This window comes from Centroberyx affinis, unplaced genomic scaffold (assembly GCF_046629955.1).
Source record: "Centroberyx affinis isolate AG114_WGS23_722 - 3 ecotype Tasmania unplaced genomic scaffold, CSIRO-AGI_Caff_v1 ptg003204l_1, whole genome shotgun sequence".
Classification (NCBI taxonomy): Eukaryota; Metazoa; Chordata; class Actinopteri; order Beryciformes; family Berycidae; genus Centroberyx; species Centroberyx affinis.
This window is the reverse complement of record NW_027281243.1, coordinates 149436-160067: the sequence shown is the minus strand read 5'-3', so window position 1 is coordinate 160067 and position 10632 is coordinate 149436. Positions and strand designations below refer to the sequence as shown.

The 10632-nt window shown below is 41.1% G+C and overlaps 1 protein-coding gene and 1 long non-coding RNA gene across 3 annotated transcripts in view; both read left to right on the top strand.

Moving 5' to 3' along the window:
* The first annotated feature begins 1873 nt into the window (after positions 1–1873).
* Positions 1874–2954, top strand: LOC139660044 (uncharacterized). The gene is made up of 4 exons (XR_011696544.1): positions 1874–2028; positions 2289–2393; positions 2508–2573; positions 2700–2954. It is a non-coding gene; the product is annotated as an uncharacterized lncRNA (long non-coding RNA).
* Positions 2955–10244: 7290 nt separating this feature from the next.
* LOC139660038 (RNA-binding protein 12-like) overlaps positions 10245–10632 on the top strand; it is a 47540-nt gene continuing 47152 nt past the window's right edge. Inside the window, exon 1 of one of the 2 annotated variants that reach the window (XR_011696540.1) lies at positions 10245–10402. The gene's annotated coding sequence lies outside the window, so the exon portion shown is untranslated. The remainder of the gene's footprint in view (positions 10403–10632) is intronic. The other variant, XR_011696539.1, reaches the window with a different exon arrangement.

Here is a 10632-nt window from a genome sequence, read left to right as displayed (position 1 = left end):
ACTTTGTCTGTCCTCAATTAGCATTTTATTGAAATATGTTCAGGTTTATGCATTTCAAAGCTTCCAAACAAACTGACATGAAATGCTTTCACAACACGCAGTGTTGAAGATGTTAACCGTTTCACAACCTTGTTATCTAAAATGCCTCATTGATATGGGTTTCACAACATATTGCAAAGAAAGCTGATACATTTCCTGTGCATATCTGGCAAACAACAAATATTGTGCATCATCAATGAATTCACATAGTCACAGTGATGGTTGCAGGCTGAGAACTCATACTGGTCATGGTCTGAGAACTCATGGCTTACAATCAAACACACTTTTAAGTCATACAGTTATTAAATGCCAACATGTGAGACTTTTCTGTCATGTTTCTGTCATTTGTTTATTGTACTATTCTAGGAACTATCCTGGAACACAGGATCAATAGCATTGCTACATTTATTGTCAGGGTGCTATGATTTTAACTCCTTACTATTACTTGCAAGCAATGCTGGTGATATACTGTAGGAATGTAAGCTTCTTTCACTGTTGAATAAGCCTATTCTACTGTTGCACTCATTGCAAGTCACCGCATAAGAGCATCATCTAACTGCCTAAAGTGTAAAACATGAATGTAAATTGCAGCCACTCTTAGCTGCTCAGCATTAATTCCATTCTCTGTTGCTTTCAATATTTCAAGATCAGAATGAAAGGAGTATAAAGACTATGTACTGTCTCACAGCGCAATACTGGAGAGTTATCCTTACTGAAACTCATATTGTTACAACATTGTTTATATCATATATAAACTATATTGGAGGTCCGCAAGGGGTTGGCTCCAAAAAGACTCCAAACCCAACCCAACTTCTCCCTAAAAATATAAAGTCAATAAATTATTTCGACATGAGGTTATGGTCTAATTTCACTTCTTCTAATGTGTGTCCTTAAGGCGATTTTCAAAATAATTGTGTCATTATTGGGATATAAAGGATCTACAACAGGGTTCTTTTCTTAGTGATTGACAGGTCACCCGTTCAGTGATCGACAGGTTATCGATTATGGACCAATAGTAGGCAGCGCTGCGGCTCTGCGGACAACCCGCGGCCTCGCTTTGGCTGCACTGGCTCCAAAAGATGTCAGCATGGCAGTGACAGTAAACCCAATCTCCAGGCTACTGTAACGCTCTTTATTCCAGCCTAAGCCAAAGGTCCCTCTTCTACCTGCAGTTAGTGCAAAATGAGGCAGCAATGCTTTTAACCAAGACTAAAAGACAGGACCGTGTCACCCCCATTTTAGCTTCTCTTCACTGGCTACCTAGATTTAGAATTGATTTTAAGGTTTTGCTCATAACTTGCGAGGCACTGCGTGGTCTGGCTCCCAGCTACATCACTGACCTTTTAACCCCATCTCTAAAAGTACGTCAGTACGTTAGTTTACCTTCTAAACTAAACGCACTGCCTGAGAATCTCAGGCTAGCAAATTCCGCGTCATCTTTTAAGTCTCTCCTCAAAACACATTTTTGTAAAGAGGCTTTTTTCTGATCTTTATTTGTTTATTTTTCATTCCTTGTTTCGTAGTTTCTCTATTTTTATTTCTTATTGCTGTAGTTGTGTTTTTATCGATACTACCTTACCTTTCCACTCTTTGAAAAAATAGCTTTGAAAGGTGCAATATAAATAAAGTTTATTATTATTTATTATGATTATCTTGAGGCTAATCCCTCACTCACTATTGCAGACTTGAAGTTGAGGAAGTGATAAAAAGGGGAAGTCCTGTGTGGACTGACTCAGGGCCCCTGGTTGAGATTAGATCAATGTTTTTTGTCCACATAAGCCTATGTTACGAAATTCAATAGGACTGTATGTCCAACCTGCAGAATACTACACACACACATTGAGAAAATGAACCCATGGGAGACTAATACCCACCCATAAACCAAGCCAGCCTTGTCCATATAAAGATGGGTGTACCTCTCAACTGACACTCTTCACTTTGCTGTCTTTGACATCAACCTTTTAACGTTGACTCTCAATCTGTGGAAAGGTAAGAAGTAAATATGTCATCATTATTTTACTAATACGAGGAAGACAATGTCCTTGGGATCCATGCTAAGTAAGGACACTGAATGTATATTGTGATTTGTACCCTGAATTACATTGTTGGATGACCGAATGAAATAACATGACAACTGTTCACAAAAATACATGAAAAAAGCATAAAATGTATTTGTCAAATTGATATAGTCACAAGACTAGAAACAGCTGGGTTGAAATGGGTCCGATGTGTTTGGTTCTTGTTTTCAGGATGAAGTCTGCTGTGGCCTTCGCTGTGTTGATGCTGGTTGTCAGCATGGTTGATCTTGGGGAATGTCAAGGGACCTTCAATTTGAACCAGCAGCAAGGCAGACAGTACGGTTCTTCTCAAACTAAACAACTGCCACATTATGACTACAGTGACTAGTAGTCGTCAAAGTAATAGATACAGTTTGTCATATGTGATTCCCTTTCTTCCTCCTGCACCAGGCATGACTTCGTGGGCTCGTACGGAGGACCCCAAAACTTCAACATGAACCAGCAAGGAGGCAACCAGTACGGTTTTTCCAAAACTCAAGCACTGTCACATTATGATGACAGTGACTAGTAGTCTTCTAAGTAATACATCAATTTTATCTTGTCAAATAAAATCTGAGTGTTATTCTCTTCCTTCTCCACCAGGAATGGCCCTTTGGGACGCTAAATCTTTCAGGGTTCATCTGAAGGGGCCACTCTGATGCTACGCTTTTGGAAAAACACAATTGGCTCTTACTGCTAAAGCTTCTTGCTCTGCAATGCGAGTAACAAATTGACTAACTACCATACTAGAAGTCTCATGACTCCATGACTCACTTGAGATGAAGTGATGTTTTTCATGTCAATCAACATATGCCCTGCACTGCCCTGATGAATAAATCTGCATTATGAAAAGTCAAAGCAACTCTCCTTTGTGTTATTATTAAAGTGAATAAGTTACTGTAATTTCATTCCAAGATGATGATGAGCATTGATATTCAATTTCTCTTAGGGGAAAAGCTCTGTTAGTGGGGTAGATGTAAAAAAAGAGAAAGAAAAGACAACACAACTGAAAATTTATATTTTGCTCAAAGCTCAGTTAATGAACTTCAGACTGCAAATACTTTGTGGTGCCACTGGATTGTCGACATTTAGATCCCTACAGATATATTCAACTCACATTCCATTAGGGCTTACCTTATGTCTGTTCAGAATTTCTATTCAAGAGAGGTTCTTTTAAAAAATGTTCAAAACAAATTTGACTACGTTCTTGTGTGATATGTCTAGGGAGCAAATTCCATCCAGTCATAGCTCTAAACATAACCATTCGTTGGACTGAATTTGTTCTTGCCTTCTGTAATGTAAAATTCCCTCCTATAGCATGTCTGGTAGAATAAGTGTGTCTATCTAAGCTGAATGATAAGTTCTTGTATAAACTAAATGCAATCTTATAGTCCAGTCAATCTGTGGTTTGACCAAGGGAAAATTGCAATAGTAATCATTCAATTTTTTATGTGATCCCTAGGGACATCCAAATAACATATTAAAAGTATACCATTATATACTTAGTGGATCAATGTAAATTCAGGGGTCGAAATTTGGGGCCTTCATGTCACAACGTCACACAAAGAAGTGCATATCTCTGCTTCTGAACATGCTATTTTCATACAATTTATGTCTATACATTGGTTTTCTAGGGTGTTCTTTCACATACAACCATCAGATATGACCTGTTCTGAATGTATATGTGCACTTTGGGGGTACCCTTACCCCAAAATGACCAAAGTCATCAAACAAAGTCAATCACATTTATTATCACTGAATTTTCTGCACATACAAATGTGTCTTAGTAATATGTTCTTCCATGAAAACCATGATGCATATCAGCACACAGATTGAAACCTTAAATGAGATCAAGCTTGAAACATGCCTTGACTGTAGGCCTACATGTAATCTTCACTCCATGTCCTCATCCAAATGTTGTGTCAACATATTCGTGTACACACCTCTGCACTCTGAACAGGCTAGGGAGCAATCAAGTCCTTGATGCAACCTGACAATTGCAGCGCACAAGCTCCAACAAGGATTGAGGAGCAGGGTCCTGGTCGGAATGGATGGGAATGAGGCATGAGTCTTGAATCCTCCAGCCCCATTCCTCCGGTGGTAGTGAGTTACCCATCCATTCCTGAACCTGATGGTACACTCTGAAGCTGTGAAACATGGCAGACGAAGATGTTGCTGATTTTAAGAGGGGCATAGTGACTTCCACCGTTACCCGCGCTTTATTGCATTTCTTCACTTTGACATTCAGAAGCACTGGGCAGAATTCACATCGTTGTCAACCCCACCGAGGCGGAGCTGCAACAATGTGGGACCTCGGCCATGGACAGCCTGCTCGTCGCCACCAATACCAATCTGTTGACCAGCGAACTCCACAACCATGGATGCTCTGCCAGCCGCCACCGATACCTTCTCCATATTGACTGACAGAGTGTATACTTGAACTCAATAACTGAGCCAACGTATACGCCCATTTAGTGACGTTTAACGAGGCATGTCCTCAGGGGATCACCCACCCCTTCGTCATCCATAGTCGGGGATTCGCCCACACCGAGGTGGAGAATGGCCCAAGCTCCTCTAAACTATCGAACGCAATCAAATAATTCCCTAAGGCACTGTGACAGAGTTTGGGTTCTATTAAACGCTTCCCACGCTTCCTTCCTTTAGACGCACCGCCTCACCCAGCGGTGTGTATTTGAGAACCTTTTCTTGGTATGCATCCTTGAGTGTCCCCTCAGCCGACTTGAATCTTACCGTCACGTCAATGACCATCGCAACTCGTGCTTTGATCATGACCAAGTCGGGGACATTCGTTTGACCATCTGCATTGTTTGACCATCTGCATTGGTCAAGTGTGGTTCTCTGTAGACCTGCCAGCCTCGCCTCTCAGCCTCTTGGGCCAAGATCTCACACAACTTGTTGTGTCTCGCCATGCGGTTCGGTTTAAGGCTCTTACAAGCGCTGAGAATGTGCTTCAATGTTTCAGCCGCTCTTCCACACAGTCTACAGAGCTTCTCACACTCACCACCACCTTTGCCTCTTGACCCAAACGCCCTAGTGGGGAAGGTGTTGGTTCTCAGTTTGAGGGCAAGGACATACTGGCTTTCGCCAATATTATAATGACTTGGACTCTGCAGCCAGTGATAGCTGATCGGGTCCGCTCGGAAGTTGGTAATTCCCGTACCCTGGGCTTTGAGATTAACCAATTTCTCAAATTCCTACTATTTTCCAGTCAAAATTCACTCTTGGCCCTGATAGAAAGGCGTTTTTAGACACATCACAGGTTGACGAGGGTGGGCTGTCTCCTATTCCGCCCGACGCCTTCCACAGCCTCTGAAGATGACACACAGTGACAGTCTTTCTTGTAATAGCTTTGGTGCACTCATCTTTAGAATTCACCAGAAACACAATCCGGTTGGCTTGCACTTTGGGGATATGTCTTGCCAGCTTGTCTAGTCTCAGACCTCCATCTTTGCACCTGGCCTATGGGGTGGGACATGTTCTCCATCAGGGATGATAGCTTAGCCTTTGTCATAACCCGGCCCGTTAGGCCATGACAAAAACGGGAAAAGACACCGATTGCCAATAAATACAAATTATTTATTGTACTAAAGAAAACGAACTGGGTAACTTTGGATATGGGGTGTGTTAGTCAGTGGCATCAGTAGTGTTCATGTGGATGTGTGTGTATGGTGTGATGTAGGGTGTTGCGGAGTAAAAGCAAAATAAAGGCAAAGGCAAAGCCAAACAAAGAGGTGCAGGCGCTGGCAGGGAAGAGAGAGAGCGAGCCCCGCTGGAAGCTGGGACTTTTATATCCTGCAGAGCACTGGGCCCAGGTGCTCCAGATCTGGATGGCCACTACCAATCAGCTCCTGCAAACAGCTACTGCAATGGTAGACAACATGGTAGACACAGTAACTGACAATACACAGTCAGGCAGGGGCCATCACAGCCATCATTCTCCTTTCTCCCACCACCTCCACTGGGTCAAGGGGGCATTCCAGGACAAAGCTGGCCTTCTTAACCAGTCTGTTAAGTCTCTTCCTATCAGCAGTCGAGATGCTGCTGCCCCAGCAGACCACTCCATAGAAGATGGCTGATGCCACCACAGAGTCAAAGAAGGTCCTCAGGAGTGCCCCCTGCACTCCAAAAGACCTAAGGGGGCTTTAACACCTACCCTGTTTGGTCCGTTTTAATCGAACCATGGTGCGTTTACTCCATAAGTCCGGTTCGTTTGGAGAGGTGAGAACACGCATTCGAACTCTGGTGCGGACCAAACAAGCGAACCATGGTCCTCCTGAAAAGTCGGGACTCGGCCCGTTTCCAAGTGAACCACGGTTCGGTTCGCTTTAGGTGAGAACGTAATCGGACTTAATATAGGACCTAATATAGGAAGCAAACCAAAATACAGTGCATTGTGGGTTGAAAACGGATGTTGACATCCGTTGACGCTGGCCGTTTCCCATAGCAGCAACAAATATGGAGAAAGTGAAAGTGCCGGTGGAGAAATAGGACGTTGTAATCAGTGAATTTACGTTACTGTAACAGCGATCATAAAGGCAGATTATACCGGACATGTATTGGAAATGTCTGGTAAGCCTTTGCTTGTTCCGCAACATTGTCTGCTAGAAGTGCTAACCAGCAGATTACTGAGCTAGCAGCTGCTCAGCTAACGTCAGGTGACGTTATCATTTCTCCTCACAAAAAGCGCTCCATCAAAGCTACTATCGCAATCGCAACACGCTGCTGTTGCTCCATTGTTGTCCGTGACAATGTGGTTGACAGGAAGTGATTTTCTCTCGGAAATGTTCTGTCCAATAGATGAACGGCATGTAGGACCGTGTGTCATTTGTTTACAAATATTGGTTCACTTAACACAGGACCGTGTGAACACTAACCGGACCTAATGAAAAATGCAACAAAGTAGCAATTCATCCACTGATTCGGACCAAAGCAAACGGACTATAGGTGTGAAAGCGCCCTAAGTCTCCTCAGCAGATAGAGTCTGCTCTGGCCTTTCTTGTAAAGTGCATTTGTATTGTCCATCCAGTCCAGTTTATTATTCAGGTGAACACCCAGGTACTTGAAAGACTTCACTATATATACACTATACTGTATATACTATAATCAGCACAAGTGCTTTCATTGCATATTATTAATACTATTGAAATTACATAGTTGTGTTTACAGTGATATATTGGGAGGGACAAATCATAGGAACAATTTATACCCAGTTTAGATGCGGATAAACCCATAGGAGCAGTGTGGCACAAAATGTAAGTGGAAAATTTGGCAAAAAAATTGGGTGTTGGGGTAGTAGTACCCCAAATACAGGTATAAGACATTAGAATATCCTCTGAAAAAGTGTTTTATTGGAAAGATTGACTCCAAAAACCTAGGAAAAGACACCAAATATGTTGGATGGGTGTACATAGACCCTCCAATATTAACACCATTTTACCCAGACCGCGTCACTCTAAAACGTTGAAACTTTACTTTTGACCTTGAAAAAAGTATGTTCCACTAAATCCATGAAGGTATACTTTTAATATATGATGCAGGAGGGTATTAAGACCAATAAAACTATGAAACATTACTATTGCAATTTCTCCTGGGTTGGGCCCAGGAGAGTTAGATTGACTGGACTAAATACTGCGAGTTGTAGTTTGATTAGAGTCAGTTCAGTTAACCTGAACAAACAGCTGATTTTTGGCATTAGTTAGCTTACTAGACAGCATGCTAACTGAGCAAAGCAAAGGTATTAAAGATAATATTAGGATAACTTATAGAGATTAAAAAGAGGGGAATCAGTTCTATTCTGGTAAGCCTTGACGCCTCTAATTAGATAAGATAATTTAAGATAATGAAATGTGTTAGTCCATATAACACACAGGGAGGTTGCCAGCACAACTCCATAGCAACCTTCTCCAAAACAACTGAAGTCAGTGGGGACCAGTTCTTCAGAGTTCCAAAGAGACCTACAGTATATTTACACCATCATTTAGTGCAAATCTTAACTACGGCTGATTGATTTGCAACAAATAATGGTGTATAGGTCTTTCTATTCACAGTGTGATTGTGTGGCTGTTTTTGTTTTGGAACACTAAAGAACTGCTTCCCCTTGACTTCAGTTGTTTTGGAGAAGGCTGCTACCAAGTTGTGCTGGCAACCTCAACTGTCAACCTTCAACTGACATGAGGGTGAGTAGATGATGACAGAATTTTCATTTTTGGGTGAACTATTCCTTTAAGGGCAGCTTAGGCTGTACATAGACTGTTTGGGGTTTATATAACAAGGGTATATGTCACTACTGTGTCCACCTTGATAACATTTTAAGTTCATTTGCGTACAATAATGTGACAGCCCCAATAACAGCCCCATTAGAACATGTTTGCAATCACCACTCCCATATAAACTGACCCATGGTAAAAGCCTTGCCTCCAGACCTGAATTATTTTTTAGTTTCCATTGCACACACTTTGTCTGTCCTCAATTAGCATTTTATTGAAATATGTTCAGGTTTATGCATTTCAAAGCTTCCAAACAAACTGACATGAAATGCTTTCACAACACGCAGTGTTGAAGATGTTAACCGTTTCACAACCTTGTTATCTAAAATGCCTCATTGATATGGGTTTCACAACATATTGCAAAGAAAGCTGATACATTTCCTGTGCATATCTGGCAAACAACAAATATTGTGCATCATCAATGAATTCACATAGTCACAGTGATGGTTGCAGGCTGAGAACTCATACTGGTCATGGTCTGAGAACTCATGGCTTACAATCAAACACACTTTTAAGTCATACAGTTATTAAATGCCAACATGTGAGACTTTTCTGTCATGTTTCTGTCATTTGTTTATTGTACTATTCTAGGAACTATCCTGGAACACAGGATCAATAGCATTGCTACATTTATTGTCAGGGCGCTATGATTTTAACTCCTTACTATTACTTGCAAGCAATGCTGGTGATATACTGTAGGAATGTAAGCTTCTTTCACTGTTGAATAAGCCTATTCTACTGTTGCACTCATTGCAAGTCACCGCATAAGAGCATCATCTAACTGCCTAAAGTGTAAAACATGAATGTAAATTGCAGCCACTCTTAGCTGCTCAGCATTAATTCCATTCTCTGTTGCTTTCAATATTTCAAGATCAGAATGAAAGGAGTATAAAGACTATGTACTGTCTCACAGCGCAATACTGGAGAGTTATCCTTACTGAAACTCATATTGTTACAACATTGTTTATATCATATATAAACTATATTGGAGGTCCGCAAGGGGCTGGCTCCAAAAAGACTCCAAACCCAACCCAACTTCTCCCTAAAAATATAAAGTCAATAAATTATTTCGACATGAGGTTATGGTCTAATTTCACTTCTTCTAATGTGTGTCCTTAAGGCGATTTTCAAAATAATTGTGTCATTATCGGGATATAAAGGATCTACAACAGGGTTCTTTTCTTAGCGATTGACAGGTCACCCGTTCAGTGATCGACAGGTTATCGATTATGGACCAATAGTAGGCAGCGCTGCGGCTCTGCGGACAACCCGCGGCCTCGCTTTGGCTGCACTGGCTCCAAAAGATGTCAGCATGGCAGTGACAGTAAACCCAATCTCCAGGCTACTGTAACGCTCTTTATTCCAGCCTAAGCCAAAGGTCCCTCTTCCACCTGCAGTTAGTGCAAAATGAGGCAGCAATGCTTTTAACCAAGACTAAAAGACAGGACCGTGTCACCCCCATTTTAGCTTCTCTTCACTGGCTACCTAGTTTTAGAATTGATTTTAAGGTTTTGCTAATTTTTGCTTTTTTATGATTTTTATTTGTTTATTTTTCATTCCTTGTTTCGTAGTTGCTCTATTTTTTACTTCTTATTGCTGTAGTTTTTATCGATACTACCTTATCTTTTTACTCTTTGTAAAAAATAGCTTTGAAAGGTGCAATATAAATAAAGTTTATTATTATTTATTATGATTATCTTGAGGCTAATCCCTCACTCACTATTGCAGACTTGAAGTTGAGGAAGTGATAAAAAGGACTGACTCAGGGCCCCTGGTTGAGATTAGATCAATGTTTCTTGTCCACATAAGCCTATGTTACAAAATTCAATAGGACTGTATGTCCAACCTGCAGAATACTCCACACACACATTGAGAAAATGAACCCATGGGAGACTAATACCCACCCATAAACCAAGCCAGCCTTGCCCATATAAAGATGGGTGTACCTCTCAACTGACACTCTTCACTTTGCTGTCTTTGACATCAACCTTTTAACGTTGACTCTCAATCTGTGGAAAGGTAAGAAGTAAATATGTCATCATTATTTTACTAATATGAGGAAGACAATGTCCTTGGGATCCATGCTAAGTAAGGACACTGAATGTATATTGTGATTTGTACCCTGAATTACATTGTTGGATGACCGACTAAAATAAGATGACAACTGTTCACAAAAATACATGAAAAAAGCATAAAATGTATTTGTCAAATTGATATAGTCACAAGACTAGAAACAGCTGGGCTGAAAT